At 43.2% G+C, this 27,849-nt stretch overlaps 1 protein-coding gene across 1 annotated transcript in view; it reads right to left on the bottom strand.

The window, feature by feature from the left end:
- The window catches only part of LOC149434561 (vomeronasal type-2 receptor 26-like), a 121,745-nt gene that overhangs the window by 76,597 nt on the left and 17,299 nt on the right, over positions 1-27,849 (bottom strand). The gene's annotated exons all lie outside the window — the stretch shown is intronic.

A 27,849-nucleotide genomic window follows, 5' to 3' on the forward strand; every position in this document is an offset into this window, starting at 1 on the left:
AGTTGTGTTTACCTGCTCAGCTGAAGCAAACTTTTGTTTGCAGTCGGAAGCCATTCATGTGGTATTGCTACCGCCACTAAATGACAACTTCCTGCTGTGAGGGCAGTAAGCATCTTTGGTTGATAGGACACAAGGGGCCACCTGCATCCTAGCAACCAAGGACACTGTGCGACATCATTGGCAGCTAGGATGCCAGCAGCCTCACAGTCATTATTTGTGTAGCACTACCCCTTAACCTCCCTGGCGGTCTGATTATGTCAGTATTTCTGTGCTCAAAGCGGTACATTTTTTTGCATGGAAAAATGTTGTTTTTTTATTGTAGGCCTGTAATTCTTAGGAATAACTCACTGAAATCTGTCCAAACAAGGAGTCTAGTAAACATCCCGGGTATGATAAAATTTTAAACACGTAATCATAAATTATAATATAATAAATAATCATAAAAAATAATCATATAATAATAATACATTTAATTCAATAAGTTAATCAAACCAAAAACACTGAAATGTGAAATATAGCGCCAAGTTTGCACATCACTGAGCTCAGTCGCAGAATCGTTTTCAGTATCTGATGACGAATTTCCCCCACAAATCATTATCACTCAATTCTGCAAGTGATTCTGATTTACTATCGCTGTTCTTTAGCCGGTCTAAAGCTGCTTTTGACCTAAAGGGACACTTTTTGGACGCCATGGACTTTTCTCAGTTTACAGGCAGAAAGAACAGTAAAAATGCAGGCAAGGCACAGGACAAAGCACTCGGGACAAAATGTATGTGAAATTGTTTGATACAGGAATGTTTTACTATGTGATTTTAGTGTATTGAGTGAATGTCACTTTTTAACGTTTTTAAATTTCCCGCCAGTTCCATTCCCCATGCGTTCCGTACATCCCTGACGCTCACAGGGAACGGAACCCGGAAGATGGCCAGCATCGGCCGGAGGAGTTGGCCAGGGGGCGCTGCAGGAGGGACGTCGTGGGAGCGCAAGACAAGGTAAGTGATACAGGGATCCCGGAGCAACGGTGCAGGGTATTCCCAAGTGTAGCTCGGGGTTACCGCTTTTGGTACTGAAAGTTTACCCGGAGTTACACTTGGGAATACCGCCAGGGAGGTTAAGGGTTGCTTAGTAATTTTTGGGTTCCCTGTCATGTCATTCTGGACCTCTCTCTGAAAGCCCAACCTCTGCTGACACCACTGCATTCTTGTGACTTGAATAAGTCACCACTGTAAAAGGGACTCACAGACAAGTTACTGTAAATCAATATGGAGTTTATACTGAGCTTGAATTTAACTCAATAAAAAAAATAACACAAAATAGCATTAGCCCATGCAACAATATAATCCATCTTGTCAGCTTTAAGTAAAGTAACAGCATCCACAGTAAAATACCAGTAACTGTTAGCAGACCTGCTTTCAGAAATAATCCACTGCCTCCAATCTGAGGTGGCTGTTGAATCACCAGCGAGCAAGAACAACTATCAATAAATAGATAAGCTCACTACAGGTCCTCAGAACTTGATGGCAAGGATTAGATTTGAAAATGGAAAGACCTCTCATCTATAATCAATCAATGTCCCTTTAAGAACAATATGGAGTCTTCTGCACGCTAGTTGGGGCCCAATTGGCGTGAAGATGATCATTAGTAAGTACCTCTCCTACTAATGGTGGTGAACTTGATGTAAAGTCCCCTGTAAGTCAGTAAGCAAGGACAGATTTGAAGTGGTAAAATATAACAATTGACATAAGTGTCTGTAGGCAAGAACAGCTCTCTCTCTGACAAGGGCCACAGGCAACAGTAATAGAAGAGTAAATTGCTGTTTCAGTTTGGCACTGCTGTACTCTGGTCTGCAGCTTTGTGTCCTGCAGTCAGCCTGAATGATGAGACTGTAACACAAATACATTCTAACGGTGGCAGCTGGAAGAACTAGGCAACAGGTTGGTTTCCTGCTTGCAGATTGGCTCACTGGGCAGCGTGGAAAGACTGACAATCAGCAGACTTTTTCTGCTCCTCCTTTCTCTCTGACTCTGGCTCCGCGGCCTGGTACAACACTCCTTCAGTCAGCACACTTCCTCCTCCCTTGATCTCTCCCCTCTCTCTTCCTGGCCAGTCTCCCGAATTTTGAGTTATATATGCCCCCGCCCACACGTAAGCTCCTCTGGGAAATGTAGTTCCTAGGTGCACTGTTCTTCAGTAAAGTCCTGCAATCCAGCATACAAGTTCCACATGGCTATTCTTCAACATGTGACTGCTACTGTTCTGCAGGGCACTGCCATCTTGTGTTGGCTTCTACATCCTGCATTAGACATGTATAGCAGGGTGTTACACTTGTTATGGTACAACAACTATTAATGCTTTTGGATAAAAGAAAAACTAAAAAAAACCCTTATCCTAAATAGGGGTCTGGTATGGATTTTAAGGGGGAACCCCACACAAAAAAGGTAGTGTGGGCCCCCTACAATTCCTACCAGACCTCTACCAGAGTGTGCAGACTGCCTGATCTTAAAAGGGGGAGGGATTAGCCCCCCTCCTGAACCATATCAAGTCATGTGCCCCCAACATAAAGAGGGTACCTTTCCAGAGAGACCTCCCCTGGGAAAACATTGCTTCCTTGTTGATGTGGCCTCTTCCCCACAGCTGCAGCCTGGTGGATGTGGGGATCCATGGGGGAAACTTATATGAATCTTAAACTTTCTTTAACCGCTAGCCTACCGGGCACTTCTACCCCCTTCCTGCCCAGGCCAATGTCCAGCTTTCAGTGCTGTCGCACTTTGAATGATAATTGCGCGGAAATGCAACACTGTACCCATATGACATTTTTAGCATTTTTTTGTGACAGATAGAGCTTTATTTTGGTGGTATTTAATCAACTCTGGGTTTTTACTTTTTTCTTAAACAAACCAAAAACCACTGAAAATTTTGAAAAGAAAACACATTTTTTCTTAGTTTTTGCTATAAAATTTTGTAAATAAGTGATATTTCTCCTTCACTGATATGCGCTAATGAGGCTGCAGTGATGGGCACTGATAGGCTGCACTGATGGACACTGATAGGTGGCACTGATGGGCACTGATGAAGAGGCACTGATAGGTTGCACTGATGGGCATTGACAGGCATCACTGATGGGCACTGATAGGCAGCACTGATACATGGCACTGATATATGGCACTGATAGACATCACTGATAGGTAGCACTGACTGGCACTGATAGACGGCACTGCCTGGCACTGTTAGGTGACACTGACTGACACTGTTAGGCGGCACTGACTGGTTCTGAGAGGCAGCACTGATGCGCACTGATAGGCGGCACTGATGAGCACTGATAGGCAGCACTGACTGGCACTGATAGGTGGCACTGATTGGCAGCACTGATAGGTGGCACTGATTGGCATTGATAGGTGGCACTGACTTGCACTGATGGGTGACACTGAAAGGCAGCTCAGATGGGCACTGATATGTGGCATTGATGTGCACTGGTAGGCACTGATATGTGGCATTGATGTGGCACTGATGGGCACTGGCATGTGGCACTGATGAGCACTGACACAAGGCACTGATGGACACTGACAGGTGGCACTGCTGGGGCTACACTGATCATCAGGGCACACTGATCATCAGTGCTCTGATGATCAGTGTACATGTCCCCTCCACGGAAAGCCGATTGATTACCTGCTCTCCTCTCCTCTCGAGCTGTCAGTGTGACAGCTCGAGGGGAGAGAAATGCCGATAACCGGCATTTCCCTATTTACATGTGATCAGCTGTGATTGGACACAGCTGATCACATGACCAAGCCGACATCTTCGGCTCTTTCCGTGATCGGTGATCCGCTGTGTCCGAGGGACACAGCACACCGCCGATCACCGCGCTGCGCGCTCCCTGAGCCGCGCATGTGTGGTGAGAATGGGAGGATGTCATATGATGTCCTCCCAGAACGAGAGAACAACCTTGCGCCCGTCATATTATTATATGGCGGGCGGGGGGTGGTTAAAATAAGGGGAACCCAAATATTCATCCCCTACATAAATAAGAGGAAAATTACAATGTAAATAAACACACAACACCACACCACATCAGAACTCCAAGGGATGGAGAGTCACATCAACCATAATGTAAAGAGCTGAGCAAACTTTTGGCGCTATATAAATCCTGTATAATAATAATAATAATAATAATCATGATAAATGATGCCCGTCAACCCACCACAAAAGCCTTGCTGCAAATGACATATCCTAGCCCCACAGCTGAATCTAAACAAAGAAGAATGGGATCCTAGATAATGTCACTGACCAAATGGATATGGACATGACCTTATTTGGTGAATGACATCACAATGGATTCCGGTGACATCATTGACACAATGGGGTTGACTTGAATACTATATACAAGTTGGTCAGTGCACAAAAGAACATGTAATCAACCAATTGACCATGGCCTCCATGGCACCTAAAACAAGTCCAAAATAAACTTATAATAGTCCATGTATCTAGATGTATATGGCACAAAGTGGCAGCCTTCCCAGAATGAGCCAACTCTAAGAATGAAAAAAGAAGGGAGGGGAGGGAAAAAAGCACCTTCTAAGTGCAATATGCAAGATGGTTTTAATAAACTCCAGTTAAAAACACTCACGAGATAACAAATATAAAAATGCCATTAAACACAAATGAAGGTGCACTGCCAGATTCCACAGCCTAAACATTCCCTGATCCTGAGATGCGATCGCTGTTGATGGAAAAAGAGCCTCAAGCTGCTGCATCTGGACCTAGAAGTTCCTAAAACCAGGAGGAATGCACTCGTCGGGCGGACGTGACGTCATCGCGGGGAAGGAACGGCACCACAGGGAAACAAGGCTGCGTGCTCAGAGCTCAAGGCTGTAAATAAGATTCCTCCATAGATCACTATGGTACAATGTAGGAAGACTTTAAGGGTCTCCTTGTAATGGTGGGTTCACATGTGGTGGCTGCAGTTTGCAGTGTAATGGCTAATTGATTCCCTATGTCCATCCATGGATCCACCTATCCTGACCCTATGTCATCAGAGGGACAAGTAACGTCTTATCGGATTATGCATGCTTGTCCTTCTGGTGAAAGCTTAAGTCCTGGAATCAATTTGGGTCAGGAGAGAGCTCACTGACAGACCAAAAGCTGCACACAGTCACTGACTCTCCAACACATGGACCATCTACTTACACAGCCACAGTATTATTAGTTGCCTCATGCCAATATCTACCAGACTCTTCACAGTGAGGGCGATGCAGACTCACACCACCCTAAGACACTTGGACACTCTTTCTCCCAACTTCCTAATGTAAAAATATCTTTAACCATGTTGATCTATGCAGTGTGGCATGGCGGAGTGGCAGCAGTCCACCACTGTGCAATAAATTTAGGGCCAAAAAAAGGAACCCAATGTACAGATATCTGAATGGCTGGGGGCATGTTTCCTCTTCCATAAAATCAAGCAAGCACAGCTTGGGTTCCATTAAAAAGGAAATATGAAAAACATTATTTATTGTGGTTAACACATCAGGCCAATATCTATGACGTTTTGGACGTCTCCAATACATATGTTAGGACTGTACACATTGCGTTATTCTGCTGCCATACTGAATTAACTTCTGAGGGGAGAACATGGAGTATGAACAGTTGAGTTAGCTTTTGAGAGGGTGACAGGGACACCATAGTTAGATATATATACACTATATTGCCAAAAATATTGGGACTCCTGCCTTTACACACACATGAACTTTAATGGCATCCCAGTCTTAGTCCGTAGGGTTGAATATTGAGTTAACCCACCACTTGCAGCTATAACAGGTTCAACTCTTCTGGGAAGGCTGTCCACAAGGTTTAGGAGGGTGTCTATGGGAAAGTTTGACCATTCTTCCAGAAGAGCATTTGTGAGGTCAGGCACTGATGTCGGACGTGAAGGCCTGGCTCACAATCTCTGCTCTAATTCATCCCAAAGATGCTCTATCGGGTTGAGGTCAGGTTCTGGTGTAAAGACATGTAGGCCAGTAAAGTTCCTCCAAACTCGCTCATCCATGTATTGATGGACCTTGCTTTGTGCACTGGTGCGCAGTCATATTGGAACAGGAAGGGCCATCCCCAAACTGTTCCCACAAAGCTGGTAGTATGAAATTGTCCAAAATGTCTTTGTATGCTGATGCCTTAAGAGTTCCCTTCATTGGGACTAAGGGGCCAAGCCCAACCCCTGAAACACAACCCCACACTACAATCCCCCCCTCCACCAAACTTTACACTTGGCACAATGCAGTCATGCAAGTACTGTACTCCTGCCAACCACCAAACCCAGACATGCCCATCAGAGTGATTCATCATTCCGGAGAACACGTCTCCACTCCTCTGGAGTCCAGTGGTAGCATACTTTACACCACTGCATGCAATGCTTTGCATTGCACTCGGTGATGTAAGGCTTGGATGCAGCTGCTCGGTCATGGAAACCCATTCCATGAAGCTCTCTACGCACTGTTGCTGTGCTCATCTGAAGGCCATGCAAAATTTAGAGGTCTTTAGCTATTGACTCTGCAGAAAGTTGGCAACTTCTGCACACTGTGTGCTTCAGCGTGAGCTGACCCCTTTCTGTAATTTGTTCTAATACCACTAACAGTTGACCGAGGAATATTTATGCAGGCCATAGATGGGTCGAAAATCGGCCGATTTTTCGACCGAAAATAAAATTGGCCGATTTTCGGATTGTTAGTGGGTTAATTGTTTGGCCATTTTCGGGTATTTTGGCAGATTTTTTTTATCGGTAAAGTTGGAAAAAGATCGGCCGATTTTGGCGATCGGCCGATTTTCATGGCAATTATGGGCAAATTGGCCGATCTTTTTACCGATAAAAAAATCTGAGCATTAGCTGTGACCTGCAAGAGGAAGACAAAAAGAAGAAGAGGATGAAGAAGAAGAGGATGAAGAAGAGGAAGAAGAGGATGAAGAAGAGGATGAAGAAGAAGTAGAGGAAGAAGAGGATGATGAAAAAGAAGAGGATGAAGAAGAAGAAGAGGATGAAGAAGAAGAAGATGAAGAAGAAGAAGAGGATGAAGAAGAAGAGGGTGAAGAAGAAGAAGAAGAGGATGATGAAGAAGAAGAGGATGAAGAAGAAAAGGATGATGAAGAAGAAGAGGATGATGACGAAGAGGGGATGAAGAAGTAGAAGAAGAGGAAGAAGAAGAGGAAGAAGAAGAGGAAGAAGAAGAAGAGGATGAAGTAGAAGAAGAGGATGAGGATGAAGACGAGGATGAAGAAGAAGAAGAGGAAGAAGAAGAGAAAGAAGAGGATGAAGAAGATGAAGAAGAGGAAGAAGAAGAAGAAGAGGATGAAGAAGAAGAGGAAGAAGAAGAAGAGGAAGAAGAGGAAGAAGAAGAGGAGGAAGAAGAAGAGGGAGAAGAAGAAGAAGAGGATGAAGCAGAAGAGGAAGAAGAAGAAGTAGAGGATGAAGAAGATGAAGAAGAAGAAGAGGATGAAGAAGAGGAAGAAGAAGAAGAGGATGAAGAAGAAGAATTCCAGTCCTGCAAAAATTGTCCCTGCAGAGAGCTCCGCTATTTCTTTGACAGTGCTTTGACATTTATAGCGGTTGCAACAATGTATCTATTTGTTTCCGAATAAAAACATCTGTATCCAAAATGGATACAAATAGATACATTGTTGCAGCCGCTGTAAATGTCAAAGAAATAGTGGAGCTCTCTGCAGAGACACTTTTTGTCGGCTGTAGACAGGATGAAAATCGACTGATTTTTTTTACCATTCCTGGTAACGTCGGCCACTTGAACAACCGATTTTCCGTTTTTTTAAAGAAAAATCGTCCGGTTTTCTCCCCATCTATGGCCTGCATTAGTAGCAAGGAAATGTCAAGGATGGACTTATTGCACAGGTGTCAACCTATCATATGACCACGCTTGAATTCACTGAGCTCCTGAGAGCGACCCATTCTTTCACAAATGTTTGTAGAAGCAGTCTGCATGCCTAGGGGCTTGATTTTATACACCTGTGGCCTTGGAGGTGATTGAAACACTTGAATCCAATGATTTTGAGGGCTGGCCCAATAGTTTTGGCAATATAGTGTATATATTCATGGGCAAAAATATTGGCACCCCTGTATTTATCTCAGGCAATGCACCATTTCTCCCAATTACAAATGTTTAGGCATTCTCATGTGTATTTGTTTCTATTGGTATGGAACAAAAAGCCAAGTCTGACACATTGCATGCAAAACCCCCAAAACGGACTGGGCAATATTATTGGCAACAGTATCAATTAACAGATCTTAATGTCCTGTGTCCACTGTGCGCAACATTGTCAAAATGTTTACAGCCTATGGCACTGTAGCTAATCTCTTTGGATGCGGATGAAAGAGAAAAACTTTTTCCCCAACAAGGAGTAAACCATTGTGGCAGTAAGCAAATAACAACAGTTAAATGTACTGATAATAGGACAAATATATAATAGACCTGTTATTGGTCACAGGGTCTAGAGATTGGTATTTTTATCTTTAAGGGAAGAGAAGAGAGTAAAAAAAAAAGGAGGAAGTATATGTAAAGGATAGGGATTAAAGATGAGGAACAATATCTTTGATGCTATCAATACAGTAAGTATCTTAAGGCAATCAGATTGCAGACATGTAGCAAAAGGAACAAAAAAGGGAAATGTATAATTACACCAATCCAAAGCATCACTTAGAAGTCTACAGTTTGGGTGGGGTAGTGGGAGTGCCCAATACCAGAGTAAACCGGTCACCCACAGATTACCTAAGGCAGTGGTCGGCAAGCCGCGGCTCGCGAGCCACATGCGGCTCTTTACACTCTTCTGTGTGCTTGGCGCCCGCTCCCCTCCCTCCTCTCTCCCCAAAAGTCAGGACTCTGCAGCTAGCCCAGCAATGGGCAAACTACGGCCCGGCGGACCTTTTAATCCGGCCCGCGGAGCGTGGCAAACATTGGCTGTCAGGATGTAGGCGGGGCAGCGTGACAAACTCCTCTACTCTCACAGTCCGCCCTGAAGACCGGAACGGCGCGGGAACACGGCAAGAGGAACGCACGGAGCACAGGTAAGTGAATTGACACAATATGGGGAATGAATTACTATAGGGGGGCTGAATTACTATATGGGGGATGAATTACTATGGGGGATGAATTACTATATGGGGGATGAATTACTATGGGGGATGAACTACTATGGGGGATGAATTACTATATGGGGGATGAATTACTATGGGGGATGAATTACTATGGGGGATGAATTACTATAGGGGGGATGAATTACTATGGGGGATGAATTACTATAGGGGGGATGAATTACTATATGGGGGATGAATTACTATATGGGGGATGAATTACTATGGGGGATGAATTACTATATGGGGGATGAATTACTATATGGGGGATGAATTACTATGGGGGATGAATTACTATATGGGGGATGAATTACTATGGGGGATGAATTACTATATGGGGGATGAATTACTATGGGGGATGAATTACTATGGGGGATGAATTACTATATGGGGGATGAATTACTATGGTGGATGAATTACTATATGGGGGATGAATTACTATATGGGGGATGAATTACTATATGGGGGATGAATTACTATGGGGCATGAATTACTATGGGGGATGAATTACTATATGGGGGATGAATTACTATGGGGGATGAATTACTATATGGGGGATTAATTACTATATGGGGGATGAATTACTATGGGGGATCAATTACTATATGGGGGATCAATTACTATATGGGGGATGAATTACTATGGGGGATGAATTACTATATGGGGAATGAATTACTATGGGGGATGAATTACTATATGGGAGATGAATTACTATGGGGGATGAATTACATTATGGGGGATGAATTACTATGGGGGATGAATTACTATATGGGGGATGAATTACTATGGGGGATGAATTACTATATGGGGGATGAATTACTATGGGGGATGAATTACTATATGGGGGATGAATTACTATGGGGGATGAATTACTATATGGGGGATGAATTACTATGGGGGATCAATTACTATATGGGGGATGAATTACTATATGGGGGATGAATTACTATGGGGGATGAATTACTATAGGGGGGATGAATTACTATGGGGGATGAATTACTATATGGGGGATGAATTACTATGGGGGATGAATTACTATATGGGGGATGAATTACTATATGGGGGATGAATTACTATGGGGGATGAATTACTATATGGGAGATGAATTACTATGGGGGATGAATTACTATATGGGGGATGAATTACTATGGGGGATGAATTACTATGGGGGATGAATTACTATATGGGGGATGAATTACTATGGGGGATGAATTACTATATGGGGGATTAATTACTATATGGGGGATGAATTACTATGGGGGATGAATTACTATGGGGGATGAATTACTATGGGGGATGAATTACTATATGGGGGATGAATTACTATGGTGGATGAATTACTATATGGGGGATGAATTACTATATGGGGGATGAATTACTATATGGGGGATGAATTACTATGGGGCATGAATTACTATGGGGGATGAATTACTATATGGGGGATGAATTACTATGGGGGATGAATTACTATATGGGGGATGAATTACTATGGGGGATGAATTACTATATGGGGGATGAATTACTATATGGGGGATGAATTACTATGGGGGATGAATTACTATATGGGGGATGAATTACTATGGGGGATGAATTACTATATGGGGGATGAATTACTATGGGGGACAAATTACTATATGGGGGGTGAATTACTATATGGGGGATGAATTACTATATGGGGGATGAATTACTATAGGGGGGATGAATTACTATATGGGGGATGAATTACTATAGGGGGGATGAATTACTATATGGGAGATGAATTACTATGGGGGATGAATTACTATGGGGGATGAATTACTATATGGGGGATGTATTTTCAGTTTTAAAAATGTGGCTCTCAAAATAAATTTCAATCGTGGTTTTGGCGAGATTTGGCTCAGTTGAAAAAAAAGGTTGCCCACCACTGGCCTAAGGCAATTGATATTGAGGTAACCTGGCATAGAAAAGTGGCTAACTACAGCTCCACAGCCAAAAAAGAAAAAAAGGGTAAATTATTTAAAATTAGTTTGGCCTTATTAAATAATGTATAGAATACATAATAGTATACATAAAATAATATATGTGTAATATAATATATGTGTATTGTCAGCGTAAACAGGTTTAACCTTTTTTTAGGCATGCTGTATGAATGATAACACATTAGAAACATATAGTGGGGTTTTTATCAAATGTGACCGTTAAATTGGAAATATAAATTTTAAGGCATTCTCCTAGATTATTAGCTCCAAGGATCAGGCCCTCCTAACCCTCTTGTATTGAACTGTATTATTGCTGTATTGTCTCCCATTATATTGTAAAGCGCTGAGCAAACTGTTGGCGCCATAAATCCTGAATAATAATAATATATTAATAATAATTCACCAAGCATGCTATTTAACCACCTTCCGTCCGCCATATAGTACAATGACAGGCGCAAGGTGGTTCTCTCATTCTGATAGAACATCATATGATGTCCTTCCATTCTCACCGCGCATGCGCGGCTCAGGGAGCGCGCAGCACGGCAATCGCAGGGTCACAGTGGATTACGGAAAGAGCCGAAGATGTCGGCTCGGTCATGTGATCAGCTGTGTCCAATCACAGCTGATCGCATGTAAGCACGGAAATGCCAGTTATTGGCATTTCTCTCCTCTCGAGCTGTCACGCTGACAGAGGAGAGGAGAGCTGGTAATCGGCTTTCCGCGGAGGGGACATGTACACTGATCATCAGGGCACTGATGATCTGTGTGCCCTGATGATCAGTGTGGCCCCAGAAGTGCCACCTGTCAGTGGCCATCAATGCCAGCAGTCAGTGCTCATCAGTGCCACATGCCAGTGCCACATCAATGCCACATATAAGTGCATACCAGTGCACATCAATGCCACATATCAGTGCCCATCTGAGCTGCCTTTCAATGTCACCCATCAGTGCCAGTCAGTGCCAACTATCAATGCCAATCAGTGCCACCTATCAGTGCTGCCAATCAGTGCCACCTATCAGTGCCAGTCAGTGTCACCTATCAGTGCTCATCAGTGCCACCTATCAGTGCCAGTCAGTGCCACCTAACAGTGCCAGTCAGTGCCGCCTAACAGTGCCAGCCAGTGCTGCCTATCAGTGCCAGTCAGTGCTGCCTATCAGTGTCACCTATCAGTGCCATATATCAGTGTCATGTATCAGTGCTGCCTATCAGTGCCCATCAGTGATGCCTGTCAATGCCCATCAGTGCAACCTATCAGTGCCTCCTCATCAGTGCCCATCAGTGTCACCTATCAGTGTCCATCAGTGCAGCCTATCAGTGCCCATCACTGCAGCCTCATTAGTGCATATCAGTGAAGGAGAAAAATCACTTATTTACAAAATTGTATAACACAAACTAAGAAAAAACACTTTTTTTCAAAATTTTCAGTGGTTTTTGGTTTGTTTAAGAAAAAATAAAAATCACAGAGGTGATTAAGTACCACCAAAACAAAGCTCTATCTGTCTCAAACAAATGATAAAAATTTCATATGGGTACAGTGTTGCATGACCGCGCAATTGTCATTCAAAGTGCGACAGTGCTGAAAGCTGGAAATTGGCCTGGGCAGGAAGGGGGTATAAGTGCCCTGTAGGAAAGGGGTTAAATAAATTGTGCTTTTTTATGTTTCATTTTCTTCCTTTATTAAAAAAGCTGCTCTCCATTGAACTGTATTTTTTACTTTCCAAATGCCCTGTGATAGTAATCAAACACCTTTGAGCTTTCAATAGATTCTCAAACCAGAGCCAGGGATCGGTCCCTTTAACCTCTTGCCTACAGGACACTTTCACCCTCTTCCTGCCAAGGCCAATTTCCAGCTTTCAGCACTGTCACACTTTGAATGACAATTGCGCGGTCATGCAACACTGTACCCATATGAAATTTTTATCTTTTTTTTCCCACACAAATAGAGCTTTTTTTTGGTGGTATTTGATCACCACTGGGTTTGCTATACAAATGAAAAAAAAGACTGAACATTTTGAATAAAAATGTGTTTTTCTTATAAAATTTTGCAAATAAATAATTTATCTTCATAAATTTATGCCACAATGTATTATGCTACCTTTCTTGTTAAATAAAATAACACAAATCAGTATATATTAAAAAAAAATAATATATATATTTATATATATATACAGTTGTGTTCAAAATAATAGCAGTGTGTTGAAAAAAGTGAATAAAGCTGAAAATCCTTCTAATAGCTTTTATTTCCATACACACAAATGCATTGGGAACACGACACATTCTATTCCAAATCAAAACATGAAGAAAAGTATATCAAATTTGTGTTGTTCCTCTAACAAAATTGAAGAAAAGTGAATATTAGACGGTTCAAAAACATAGCAGTGTTTGTATTCTTCTTTACAAACTCAAACATTCACTATATAAGCTGAAAAATGTTTGAAGATTTTGCTTTCCTTTGAATGACTTAATGAATATTTGGTTGTAGTCGCACTGTTTCTGAGAACTGCTGTACATCTGTGTTGCATGGAGTCACCCAACTTCTGGCCCCTGTGATCAGGTCTTCCAGCCCAGGATGATTGGACTACATTCCACAGTTCTTCTCTATTTCTTGGTTTTGCCTCAGAAACGGCATTTTTGATGTCACCCCACAAGTTTTCTATTGGATTAAGTTCCGGGGATTTGGCTGGCCACTCCATAACGTCAATCTTGTTGGTCTGGAACCAAGATGTGGTACGTTTACTGGTGTGTTTGGGGTCGTTGTCTTGTTGGAACACCCATTTCAAGGGCATTTCCTCTTCAGCATAAGGCAGCATGACCTCTTCAAGTATTCTGATGTATTCAAACTGATCCATGATCCCTGGTATGCGATAAATAGGCCCAACACCGTAGTATGAGAAACATCCCCATATCATGATGCTTGCACCACCATGCTTCACTGTCTTCACAGTGTACTGTGGCTTGAATTCAGTGTTTGGGGGTCGTCTGACAAACTGTCTCCGGCCACTAGACCCAAAAAGAACAATCTTACTTTCATCAGTCCACAAAATGTTGCGCCATTTCTCTTTAGGCCAGTCAATGTGCTCTTTGGCAAATTGTAACCTCTTCAGCACATCTTTTTTCAACAGTGGGACTTTGCGGGGGCTTCTTGCAGATAGCTTGGCTTCACATAGGCATCTTCTAATTGTAACAGTCCTCACAGGGAACTTTACACCTTCTTTCATCTTCCTGGAGCTGATTGTTGGCTGAGTCCGCGCCATTTTGGCTATTCTATCCATTTGAATGGTAGTTTTTCGCTTTCTTCCACGTCTTTCGGGTTTTGGTTGCCATTTTTAAGCATTTGCGATCATTTTAGCTGAGCAGCCTATCATTTTCTGCACTTCTTTATATGTTTTCCCCTCTCCAATCAACTTTTTAATCAAGGTACGCTGTTCTTGTGTCTGGAACGACCCATTTTCCTCAGAATTTCAGAGAGAAATGCACTGTTACCAGCATGTACAACATTTGCTGCCTTCCTTCCTTAAATAAGGGCAATAATTGCCACCTGTTTTTCAAAGAATGAATGACCTCACTAATAGAACTCCACACGGCCATTATTTTGAACATGCCCCTTTCAATGAGTGATTCAATTACACAGAATCAGCAGCATGCATGTCATGACTGTTGGGTCTGTTGGATTTCTATTAAACTACTACACCTGCTAGTAAATTTTTTGCCACGTAGAAATATCATTTCTACCAAAAACAGTGATTGATCCGGTTAGTGATGTCTGACTGCTATCATTTTAAACACAACTGTATATACAGTATATATATATATATATATATATATATGTTTATATATATATATATATATATATATATATATATATATATATATATATTACAAAATATATATTTTTTTACTTTTTTTTTTTTACTTATTTATGTATTTTTTGTATACCTGTGCCCTATCAGTACAGTGCCACCATATTGACACTGTACTAGTTGTGAAGAGTGAACAGGACTTTTTTTTTACACTGCTGGCTGTAAAAGCAATCATCTCTCCCTTGATCCTACCTAATCTGGCCTAATAGCCTTGAAAATGGAGAGGATTTTCAAGATTCTCATGCTATTGACTTTGCAAAGTACACAATCTATTTGCCTTTAGTAAACCAACCCCATAGTGTTGATGATACAGCCCTTTTACAGCCATCCCTATGACAGGTTCATAATGGGTTTTTAACCACTTCCCGTCCAGCCCATGTACATAAACAGCCGGACAAGAGCAGTGCAGGAGCAGGTGGCCGTTTTTAAATGTCCTCCAGTATTTACTGCCTGTGCGTGCTCCCTGGGAGCGCTCACTCCGCGATCTGGTGCCCACTGTGCCCATCACTGTACAGGACCTCTGTGTGAGGTCCCGATCATGTGATCACTGATTGGCTAATCAGTGATCACATGAATGGTAGTAAACAAGATGTCACTTCCTGACATCATTATTTACTACTTGTTAAACCTGTGAATGATCACATGGTACAAGGCTATTCACAACAGCTTTGTACCATGTGACAAGCTGTGACCAATCACAGCTCTCACCGTATTTCTCAATGGCTGCAATAATGCAGCTAGAGAGAAGGAGAAATTATTGCTTTTACAGCCTTTATGGGTGAAAAAGCAATCAGTGTAGAAAAAAAAATCCTCATCACCCCCCACAAATAGTACAGTGTCATCATGGTGACAGTATGTTAAAAAAATAATAATAATATAAAAAAAAAATAAAAGTGTAAAAACAATTTTGAAAAATTATAATTCTTCATTATAAACTAATTTGGGTTGTTTTTTTTTTACTAAAAAGATAGCTGAATACATTTTGCCCAAGATTTATGAAGAAAGATTATTTATTTGAAAATTTTATAAGAAAAACACTTTTTTTTCAAAATATTTGGACTTTTTCATTTATATAGCAAAAGAATAAAAATCCCAGTGCAGGGGTGGACTGACAACTCATGGGGCCCCCGAGCAATGGGGGATCATGGAGCCCCTGTGTCCTTGCCCACACTCAAAGCACACTCAAAAAAGCCTATAAAATGTACAAGGGGCATTTCATGGGGCCCCCTACTGACCCCAGGCCCTCGGGCAGTGCCCGAGTGCTCGAATGGTCAGTCCGCCCCTGTCCCAGTGGTGAATAAATACCACCAAATTAAAGTTTTATCCGTCTCAAAAAAATGCTATAAAATTCATATGGGTACAGTGTTGCCTGACCGCGTAATTGTTATTCAAAGTGTGAAAGCTGAAAATTGTCCTAAACAGAAAGGAAATGTCCGAACTTGAAGTGGTTAAATAATCTCACATTTAAAACAGTGTCTAGCTATGGCTTTCAACATACAGCAGAGCAAAGGTGGTCCCATTGACCTCTTTGCACACAGTGCAGCCTAACCTAGGAGCGAGAAAAGTTTGCAGGTAATGTTGGGGCACTTTCTTCATTTCAAAAATTAAAAAAAAAAACTTTCAACATTACAAGTAAATGTTGTGCATACTTACAAAATGCAAGCTTCGAGTCTGGGTCGGAGAGTAAACCATTCTCTACCTACGGAGGAATCAGCATAGCTAATTTGCAGAACTGCGCCTACAATCGCATCACCTTCTCTGTGTCGTTCCCTAGGGAGCAGAGCTTCCTTCAATTCACATTTTGAGTATATTTCAGGGTCTTTGGAAAATGGAAACAATGATGATAGCAGGAGCGGATTGAGAATGTTGGTCAATGCATTAAAATTCCCTGCCTGAAAAAAGAAACAGTATTTAGGGTAACGCCTTAAAAGTCACCTGTACTCTAAACACCTGAGTTATTCTCATACAGTGAAGGAAATAAGTATTTGATCCCCTGCTGATTTTGAATGTTTGCCCACACACAAAGAAATGATCAGTCTAAAAATCGAATGTTCGGTGTATTGAAACACTGAGAGACAGAATAACAAGAAAACATTCAAAAGAAATGCATGTCTAACAAATGATGCACTGATTTGCATATTTATGAGGGAAATAAGTATTTGATCCCCTATCATTCAGCAGGATTTCTGGCTACCAGGTGTCTTTCATACAGGTAACAAGCTGAGATTAGAAGCAGTCTCTTAAAGGCAGTGCTGCTAATCTCATTTTGTTACCTGTATAAAAGACACCTGTCCACAGGAGCAATCAAACAATCAGATTCCAAACTCTCCACCATGGCAAAGACCAAAGAGCTGTCCAAGGATGTCAGGGACAAGATTGTAGACCTACACAAGGCTGGCCTGGGCTACCAAACTATCGCCAAGCAACTTGGTGAGAAGGTGACAACAGTTGGTGGAAACATTCGCAAATGCAAGAAACACAAAACAACTGTCAGTCTCCCTAGGTCTGGTGCACCATGCAAGATCTCACCTCGTGGAGTGTCAATGATCATGAGAACAGTGAGTAATCATCCCAGAACTACACGTGAGGATCTTGTCAATGATCTCCAGGCAGCTGGGACAACAGTCACCAAGAAAACAATTGGAAACACACTATACCAACAAGGATTGAAATCCTGCAGTGCCTGCAAGGTCCCTCTGCTCAAGAAAGCACATGTCTAGGCCTGTCTAAAGTTTGCCACTGAACATCTGAATGATGCAGAGGAGGACTGGTTGACAGTGTTGTGGTCAGATGAGACCAAAATCGAGCTCTTTGGCATCATCTTAACTCGCCGTGTTTGGAGGAGCAGGAATGCTCCCCATGACCCCAAGAAAACCATCCCAACTGTCAAACATGGTGGTGGAAACATTCTGCTTTGGGGGTGTTTTTCTGCTAAGGATACAGGACAACTGCACTGCATAAAAAGGGGCGATGGACGGGGCAATGTACCGTCAAATCTTGGGTGAGAACCTTCTTCCCTCAGCCAGGGCATTGAAAATGGATGGGTGTTCCAGCATGACAATGACCCAAGGCAACAAAGGAGTGGCTCAAGAAGAAGCACATTAAGGTCCTGGAGTGGTGTAGCCAGTCTCCAGACCTTAATCCGATTGAAAATCTGTGGAGGGAGCTGAAAGTTCGAGTTGACAAATGTCAGTCACCAAACCTTAATGACCTGGAGAGGATCTGCCAAGAGGAGTGGGCCAAAATCCCTCCTGAGATGTGTGCAAACCTGGTGGCCAACTACAGGAAACATCTGACCTCTGTGATTGCCAACATGGGATTTGCACCAAGTACTAAGTCATATTTTGTGAAGGGGATCAAATACTTATTTTTCTCATAAATATGCAAATCAGTGCATCATTTGTTAGACATGCATTTCTTTTGATTTTTTTGTTGCTATTCTGTCTCTCAGTGTTACAATACACCTACCATTCGATTTTTAGACAGATCATTTCTTTGTGAGTGGGAGAACATTCAAAATCAGCAAGGGATCAAATACGCATTTCCTTCACTGTATATCCAAGGATACTGAGCAGCTTGGCAAATATAACCTCTTATCTCTGCCTTTTCTTTCCCCATACTTTGAGAACTGTAATCACAGGCCAAGTCCGATTTAGACACTGTCTTGGTATCAGTGGGAGGAATTCTGCCCCATCATTGATATCATTGGATCCTATCATTGTGTCACTAGGACGAATTGTTGCCCATCATTTGTGTCATTGGAAGGAGTTGTGTCCCCTTCATTGGTGTAACTGGGGGGAATTTTACCCAACTGTTGGTATCAGTGGCTGAAATAGTGCCCGAAGGGCCAGATAAAAGCAAGCAAACTGCACCATCTGGCCCACAGGCCACAGTTTGGAGACCAATGCCATACAGGCTGATTTATATAAACTGCACTCATGTAATCAGTGAAGACCACAAATTGGTGGAAACAGACTGCCCTGGAAAATGGCTGCCTACATGAGAACCTAATCACACATGATTTTCCCCCTTCATAACTGAACCTATTTGATGATATAATAATTTTGGAATTTTGAAGACAGTAGAGTACCATGTAAGGTATTGTTACTGTATAAAAAAAAAAATCTGTAAAAATAATATGGTAGATGATGTGTTCATTTGCTGCTGCAACATTTTTAGAAGGGAACATATTTTAGATCTGGCCATTTCCTTCATAAATACATTAGAATAGTTTAAATGCTTACTGTCATAATTTCTGCAATGACTGTTCTTCTGGCCTTGTTTCCTGTGTCTTTCCTGTGAATAGAGAGTACACACCAATAAACATCAATTTTTTTTTAATATAACAGAACAGATGCTTCGCCATTTCAGGTAACCATGTGGGAATCACGTCATGAGGTACATACAGAGAGAAATTATGTGACCATCCTAAGAGTAGGTTTGAACTTGCGAGAAACACAGGGAAAGAAGTCCCCAAGCCTTTTTTTAAAAATGGAAGTACCAAAATTATTAGCACCATGCGATTTTGCGCACCACATTTTTTGATGTGTGAGGATGCCATTAAATATGAATGTCACCCCTGCACATCTGCATTTTGCCTGTGTGCGATTATGCACTAGTTCCTGACCTGCACAAGTGTGCACCTAGGCTAAATGTGCCAACTATGACTCCAAAACATTCATTAGCCAACCAAGCCAAATAGGACCAAAACAAAGGAGGATTCACCAAAGGGCCAAAGTCAAGTGGGCCCAGAACCTTTCTGCACACTAGAGACTCTTTAATTACTGACATTGTACCACTGGATTGGCGTAAGGCCAATGTAATACTGGATAATACCCTGATGAAGTCACGTGGTAACGTGATGTAACGCATCGGTACGCAACTTCAGGTGACGCACTTCCGGCTGGACGCCATATTGGTACACCATGCAGTACACCCATAGCATGAGGTATAAAAGCGTTTTGTGAAGGAGATAAATGTGAGTGGGCTTATATACATTTTATCTTGATATGTTGGCAAAATAAATGTTATTGCACTATGGAGGATGTTTCTGCTTGTGTCTTATTATTATTATTATTATTATTATACAGTGTTTATATAGCACCAAAGGGTTTGCTCAGCGCTGTACATTAGGGGGGGGACAGTACATGAGACAATACAGTAATAATACAATACACGAGGGGTTCGAGGGCCCTGCTCTTCCGAGCTTACAATCTAGGAGGGAGGGGGTAGAAGTACAGGAGGAAGTGGCTGTGGGGGATGGAGTGGTAGGAGGAGTGGAGGAGAATGGCTGTTAGGTGAGGGTGGGGTAGGCTTCCCTGAAGAGATGGGTTTTCAGGGTGCGCCTAAAGGTGAGAAGGGTAGGTGACAGTCTGATAGATTGGGGTAGGGAGTCCCAGAGGATGGGGGAAGTCCTGGAGAAGTCCTGCAGTCTGGCGTGGGAGGAGGAGACCAGGGAGCTAGAGAGTAGGAGGTCTTGTGAGGAGCAAAGGGCACGGGTAGGGTGGTATTTGGGTATCAGGTCAGTGAGGTAGTTTGGGGCAGCGTTATGAATGGCTTTGTATGTCAGAGTTAGTCATTTGAATTTGATGCGTTGGGCAATCGGGAGCCAGTGAAGGGATTGGCAGAGGGGGGTGGCCGAAGTGGCAATCATTATTCATTATTAACATGGTCCTGATGGGAATGTGACCTGAGAGTGGTATTAAGGAAAGGATCTTATGCGGCATCTCTACCTGGATGAGATTATTCTCATAAGGATCGTGCTGTGATCCTAAAAAGGCGAGTTGGCCCTTGTGGTCAAGGTTTGGAGGTGAGGGGGCATTTCTGCTATTTGGAGGATTTTTTTCACCAGAGTGAAGATCACCTGATCACGTGCACGTGTTTATGTGTTTAAAGACCACAGATATATGAAATTGGACATTATTTGAGTTTTCTATTGTTTGATTCACATATGTGTATTTATGTGGTTGATTTACGTGTTTTGTTGAAATTTTGTTCATTTTATGTCAGTTATTTTTAATTGGCATCATACACATATGAATTTTTCCCTTTAATATAAGGGAACACATATTTATCACTTATAGTCCCCTACAGGGACAGGGGGGAGTTTTGTGTGTTTTTTCACCTAAGTGCACCTTAGTGGATCCATCTGGATCAGAGCACTGTGTGAATATAATATATTTCATTATTACACTGTATATACTGTATATATGTATGTTATCATTTACATTGGTGCACTTTAATATTATTAGTTTACACTCTGATACTTATTAGGATTAGCGCTTCACCATTTATTTATTAGAAGGCCAATGTGGTGCCTATATTTAAAAAGGGGTCAAAGTCTTTACCAAGTCCCTTTTCGTTGAACTTCTATAGTTGGGAAGATACTGGAGAGTTTAATAACAGACCACATACTGTAGATGAGTTCTTGCTGGGGAAAAAAAAATGTGAGTTCTGGTAGATCACAAGCTTAATAATGGCATGCAAAGCCAAGCTGTGGTTTCTAAAGGGAGCAAAATCCTCTCTTGTAATAAAAAAGGTATGGACTCCAGAGAGAGAGATATCATTTCCCCCGGTACAAATCATTAGTAAGACCTCATCTGGAATATGCAGTTCAGTTTTGGGCACCAATTCACAAAAAGAACATTGGGGAACTGGAGAAAGTACAGAGAAGGGCAACCAAACTAATAAGAGGCATGGAGGAGATCAGCTATGAGGAAAGATTAGAGGATGGACACTGGTGGGTGGCACTGATGGGCACTAGTGGGTGGCACTGATGGACACAGGTGGGCGGCACTGCTGGGCACAGGTGGGCAGAACTGGTGGGTGGCATTGCTGGGCACTGATCATCAGGGCACTGAACATCATGTTTTGACAACGTGAGGAAAGTGTAGCCGAGAACCGGCAATTGCATTTCCCGGTTATTAGTGTGTCATTGGACACGGCTGATCACGTGGTAAAAGGCCGCTGTGATTGGCCTTTTACCACATCACGTGATCAGCTGTGTCCTTAGGACACAGCGATCACAGAGATCGCCAGGTGCGCGCCCCTGGGGGCAGCAGGAGAGTGCGTTCTTGGAGGATGTTCATATGACGCCCTCCCAGAACTGGCCGGCCACCGTGCAGCCGTCATTCGGCTATCTGCGGTCGGCAACTAGTTAACAGCCATGTAAGTGAAAAAGATGGGTGACGTCAATGGTTGGTAGGGACGCAGTGGGTGCAAGCATCTGCTGCTTCCTTAGCAACCATTATTAGCTGAAAGCTGTCATGTCCATCCACATGGATTGCCTTAAATGTTCAGACAAACATCTGAACAGCAAGTGTTTGGCCTGAAGTTACATTCAGACTGAACACGGAGCTCACCCCTAATCCTGACACTGACCACCAACAAAAGATGGCATTCTTTTTAAGACGGACTATAAACATGAGGCGGGCATTCTTCCTCACACTGACCACCAACAAAAGATGGCATTCTTTATAACATTGACCACCAAAACAAGGGAGGATTGTTCCTTCACCATCACTGTTGGTGATAACGGTCAAAATGGCAAATAGAGAGAGAAAAGCTCCCTAATGACAACACCGACACAAATAGCAATATAATCCTAACCATCTAATCATTCTCCGCTCTATCCAAACTGAGAAAAAAAGTTTAGCATTCAGTTAAATTTTAAATTTCTACAATCTCCTCTGATATGTTTCATTCCTCTGTTGTTTCACCGTATTTTGTTTTCCAGTACATAAAAAAAGTCCCAGCATCTCTACAAAATGTCCTTGATCCTACAAGTCCCATCATCTCTATCCAGTGTCTGTGATACTACAAGTCCCATCATCTCTATCCAGTGTCTGTGATACCACAAGTCCCGTCATCTCTATCCAGTGTCTGTGATACTACAAGTCCCATCATCTCTATCCAGTGTCTGTGATACTACAAGTCCCATCATCTCTATCCAGTGTCTGTGATACTACAAGTCCCAGCATCTCTATCCTGTGTCTGTGATACTACAAGTCCCATCATCTCTATCCAGTGTCTGTGATACTACAAGTCCCAGCATCTCCATCCTGTGTCTGTGATACTACAAGTCCCAGCATATCTATCCAGTGTCTGTGATACTACAGGTCCCAGCATCTCTATCCCGTGTCCGTGATACTACAAGTCCCGGCATCTCTATCCAGTGTCCGTGATACTACAAGTCCCATCATCTCTATCCAGTGTCCGTGATACTACAAGTCCCGGCATCTCTATCCAGTGTCCGTGATACTACAAGTCCCAGCATCTCTATCCAGTGTCCGTGATACTACAAGTCCCGGCATCTCTATCCAGTGTCCGTGATACTACATGTCCCATCATCTCTATTTAGTGTCCGTGATACTACAAGTCCCATCATCTCTATCCCGTGTCTGTGATACTACAAGTCCCATCATCTCTATCCAGTGTCTGTGATACTACAAGTCCCAGCATCTCTATCCCGTGTCTGTGATACTACAAGTCCCATCATCTCTATCCAGTGTCTGTGATACTACAAGTCCCATCATCTCTATCCAGTGTCTGTGATACTACAAGTCCCGGCATCTCTATCCAGTGTCCGTTATACTACAAGTCCCATCATCTCTATCCAGTGTCTGTGATACTACAAGTCCCGGCATCTCTATCCCGTGTCTGTGATACTACAAGTCCCAGCATCTCTGTCCAGTGTCTGTGATACTACATGTCCCATCATCTCAATCCAGTGTCTGTGATACTACAAGCCCCATCATCTCTATCCAGTGTCTGTGATACTACAAGTCCCATCATCTCTATCCCGTGTCTGTGATACTACATGTCCCAGCATCTCTATCCAGTGTCTGTGATACTACAAGTCCCATCATCTCTATCCAGTGTCTGTGATACTACAAGTCCCAACATCTCTATCCAGTGTCTGTGATACTACAAGTCCCAGCATCTCTATCCTGTGTCCGTGATACTACAGGTCCCGGCATCTCTATCCCGTGTCCGTGATACTACAAGTCCCGGCATCTCTATCCCGTGTCCGTGATACTACAAGTCCCCGCATCTCTATCCTGTGTCTGTGATACTACAGGTCCCATCATCTCTATCCAGTGTCTGTGATACTACAGGTCCCAGCATCTCTATCCTGTGTCTGTGATACTACAGGTCCCAGCATCTCTATCCAGTGTCCGTGATACTACAAGTCCCGGCATCTCTATCCAGTGTCCGTGATACTACATGTCCCATCATCTCTATTCAGTGTCCGTGATACTACAAGTCCCATCATCTCTATCCCGTGTCTGTGATACTACAAGTCCCATCATCTCTATCCAGTGTCTGTGATACTACAAGTCCCATCATCTCTATCCTGTGTCTGTGATACTACCAGTCCCGGCATCTCTATCCCGTGTCTGTGATACTACAAGTCCCATCATCTCTATCCCGTGTCTGTGATACTACAAGTCCCGGCATCTCTATCCAGTGTCCGTTATACTACAAGTCCAAGCATCTCTGTCCAGTGTCTGTGATACTACAAGTCCCATCATCTCAATCCAGTGTCTGTGATACTACAAGCCCCATCATCTCTATCCAGTGTCTGTGATACTACAAGTCCCATCATCTCTATCCAGGGTCTGTGATACTACATGTCCCAGCATGTCTATCCAATGTCTGTGATAGTACAAGTCCCATCATCTCTATCCCGTGTCTGTGATACTATATGTCCCAGCATCTCTATCCAGTGTCTGTGATACTACAAGTCCGAACATCTCTATCCAGTGTCCGTGATACTACAAGTCCCAGCATCTCTATCCCGTGTCCGTGATACTACAGGTCCCAGCATCTCTATCCCGTGTCCGAGATACTACAGGTCCCGGCATCTCTATCCCGTGTCCGTGATACTACAAGTCCCGGCATCTCTATCCTGTGTCCGTGATACTACAAGTCCCATCATCGCTATCCAGTGTCTGTGATACAACAAGTCCCATCATTTCTATCCCGTGTCTGTGATACTACATGTCCCAGCATCTCTATCCAGTGTCTGTGATACTACAAGTCCCATCATCTCTATCCCGTGTCTGTGATACTACAAGTCCCAACATCTCTATCCAGTGTCTGTGATACTACAAGTCCCAGCATCTCTATCCTGTGTCCGTGATACTACAGGTCCCAGCATCTCTATCCTGTGTCCGTGATACTACAGGTCCCAGCATCTCTATCCCGTGTCCGTGATACTACAAGTCCCAGCATCTCTATCCTGTGTCTGTGATACTACAGGTCCCATCATCTCTATCCAGTGTCTGTGATACTACAAGTCCCAGCATCTCTATCCTTTGTCTGTGATACTACAGATCCCAGCATCTCTATCCAGTGTCCGTGATACTACAAGTCCCGGCATCTCTATCCAGTGTCCGTGATACTACATGTCCCATCATCTCTATTCAGTGTCCGTGATACTACAAGTCCCATCATCTCTATCCCGTGTCTGTGATACTACAAGTCCCATCATCTCTATCATGTGTCTGTGATACTACAAGTCCCATCATCTCTATCCAGTGTCTGTGATACTACAAGTCCCGGCATCTCTATCCCGTGTCTGTGATACTACAAGTCCCGGCATCTATATCCAGTGCCTTTGATACTACATGTCCCGGCATCTCTGTCCAGTGTCTGTGATACTACATGTCCCATCATCTCAATCCAGTGTCTGTGATACTACAAATCCCATAATCTCTACCCCCTGTCTGTGATACTACAAGTCCCGGCATCTCTATCCCGTGTCTGTGATACTACAAGTCCCGGCATCTCTATCCAGTGTCTGTGATACTACAAGTCCCAGCATCTCTGTCCAGTGCCTTTGATATTACAAGTCCCAGCATCTCTATCCAGTGCCTTTGATACTACAAGTCCCAGCATCTCTGTCCAGTGTCTGTAATACTACAAGTCCCATCATCTCTATCCCGTGTCTGTGATACTACAAGTCCCATCATCGCTATCCAGTGTCTGTGATACTACAAGTCCCATCATCTCTATCCCGTGTCTGTGATACTACAAGTCCCATCATCGCTATTCAGTGTCTGTGATACTACAAGTCCCATCATCTCTATCCCGTGTCTGTGATACTACAGGTCCCATCATCTCTATCCCGTGTATGTGATACTACAGCTCCCATCATGTCTATCCCGTGTATGTGATACTACAGGTCCCAGCACTTCTATCCCGTGTCTGTGATACTACAAGTCCCGGCATCTCTATCCCATGTCTGTGATACTACAAGTCCCGGCATCTCTTTCCATGTCTGTGATACTACAAGTCCCAGCATCTCTGTCCAGTGTCTGTAATACTACAAGTCCCATCATCTCTATCCCGTGTCTGTGATACTACAAGTCCCGTCCCAGCATCTCTATCCAGTGTCTGTGATACTACAAGTCCCATCATCTCTGTCCAGTGTCTGTAATACTACAAGTCCCATCATCTCTATCCCGTGTCTGTGATACTACAAGTCCCGTCCCAGCATCTCTATCCAGTGTCTGTGATACTACAAGTCCCATCATCTCTATCCAGTGTCTGTGATACTACAAGTCCCAACATCTCTATCCAGTGTCTGTGATACTACAAGTCCCAGCATCTCTATCCTGTGTCCGTGATACTACAGATCCCAGCATCTCTATCCTGTGTCTGTGATACTACAGGTCCCGGCATCTCTATCCCGTGTCCGTGATACTACAAGTCCCGGCATCTCTATCCTGTGTCTGTGATACTACAGGTCCCATCATCTCTATCCTGTGTCCGTGATACTACAAGTCCCGGCATCTCTATCCAGTGTCTGTGATACTACAAGTCCCGGCATCTCTATCCTGTGTCTGTGATACTACAGGTCCCAGCATCTCTATCCAGTGTCCGTGATACTACAAGTCCCGGCATCTCTATCCAGTGTCCGTGATACTACATGTCCCATTATCTCTATTCAGTGTCCGTGATACTACAAGTCCCATCATCTCTATCCCGTGTCTGTGATACTACAAGTCCCGGCATCTCTATCCCGTGTCTGTGATACTACAAGTCCCGGCATCTCTGTCCAGTGCCTTTGATACTACAAGTCCCAGCATCTCTATCCAGTGCCTTTGATACTACAAGTCCCAGCATCTCTATCCAGTGTCTGTGATACTACAAGTCCTGGCATCTCTATCCAGTGTCTGTGATACTACAAGTCCCAACTTCTCTATCCCGTGTCTGTGATACTACAAGTCCCATCATCTCTGTACAGTGTCTGTTATACTACAAGTCCCATCATCTCTATGCAGTTTCTGCGATACTACAAGTCCCATCATCTCTATGCAGTGTCTGTGATACTACAAGTCCCATCATCTCTATCCAGTGTCTGTGATACTACAAGTCCCATCATCTCTATCCAGTGTCCGTGATACTACAAGTCCCATCATCTCTATCCCGTGTCTGTGATACTACAAGTCCCATCATCTCTATCCAGTGTCTGTGATACTACAAGTCCCGGCATCTCTATCCAGTGTCTGTGATACTACAAGTCCCATCATCTCTATCCAGTATCTGTGATACTACAAGTCCCAGCATCTCTATGCAGTGTCTGTGATACTACAAGTCCCATCAGCTCTATCCTGTGTCTGTGATACTACAAGTCCCGGCATCTCTATCCTGTGTCTGTGATACTACAAGTCCCGGCATCTCTATCCAGTGTCTGTGATACTACATGTCCCGGCATCTCTGTCCAGTGTCTGTGATACTACATGTCCCATCATCTCAATCCAGTGTCTGTGATACTACAAGTCCCATAATCTCTACCCCCTGTCTGTGATACTACAAGTCCCGGCATCTCTATCCCGTGTCTGTGATACTACAAGTCCCGGCATCTCTATCCAGTGTCTGTGATACTACAAGTCCCAGC

This window comes from Staurois parvus, unplaced genomic scaffold (assembly GCF_062004578.1).
Source record: "Staurois parvus isolate SC_StPar_1 unplaced genomic scaffold, SC_StPar_1.0 ptg001733l, whole genome shotgun sequence".
Classification (NCBI taxonomy): domain Eukaryota; kingdom Metazoa; phylum Chordata; class Amphibia; order Anura; family Ranidae; genus Staurois; species Staurois parvus.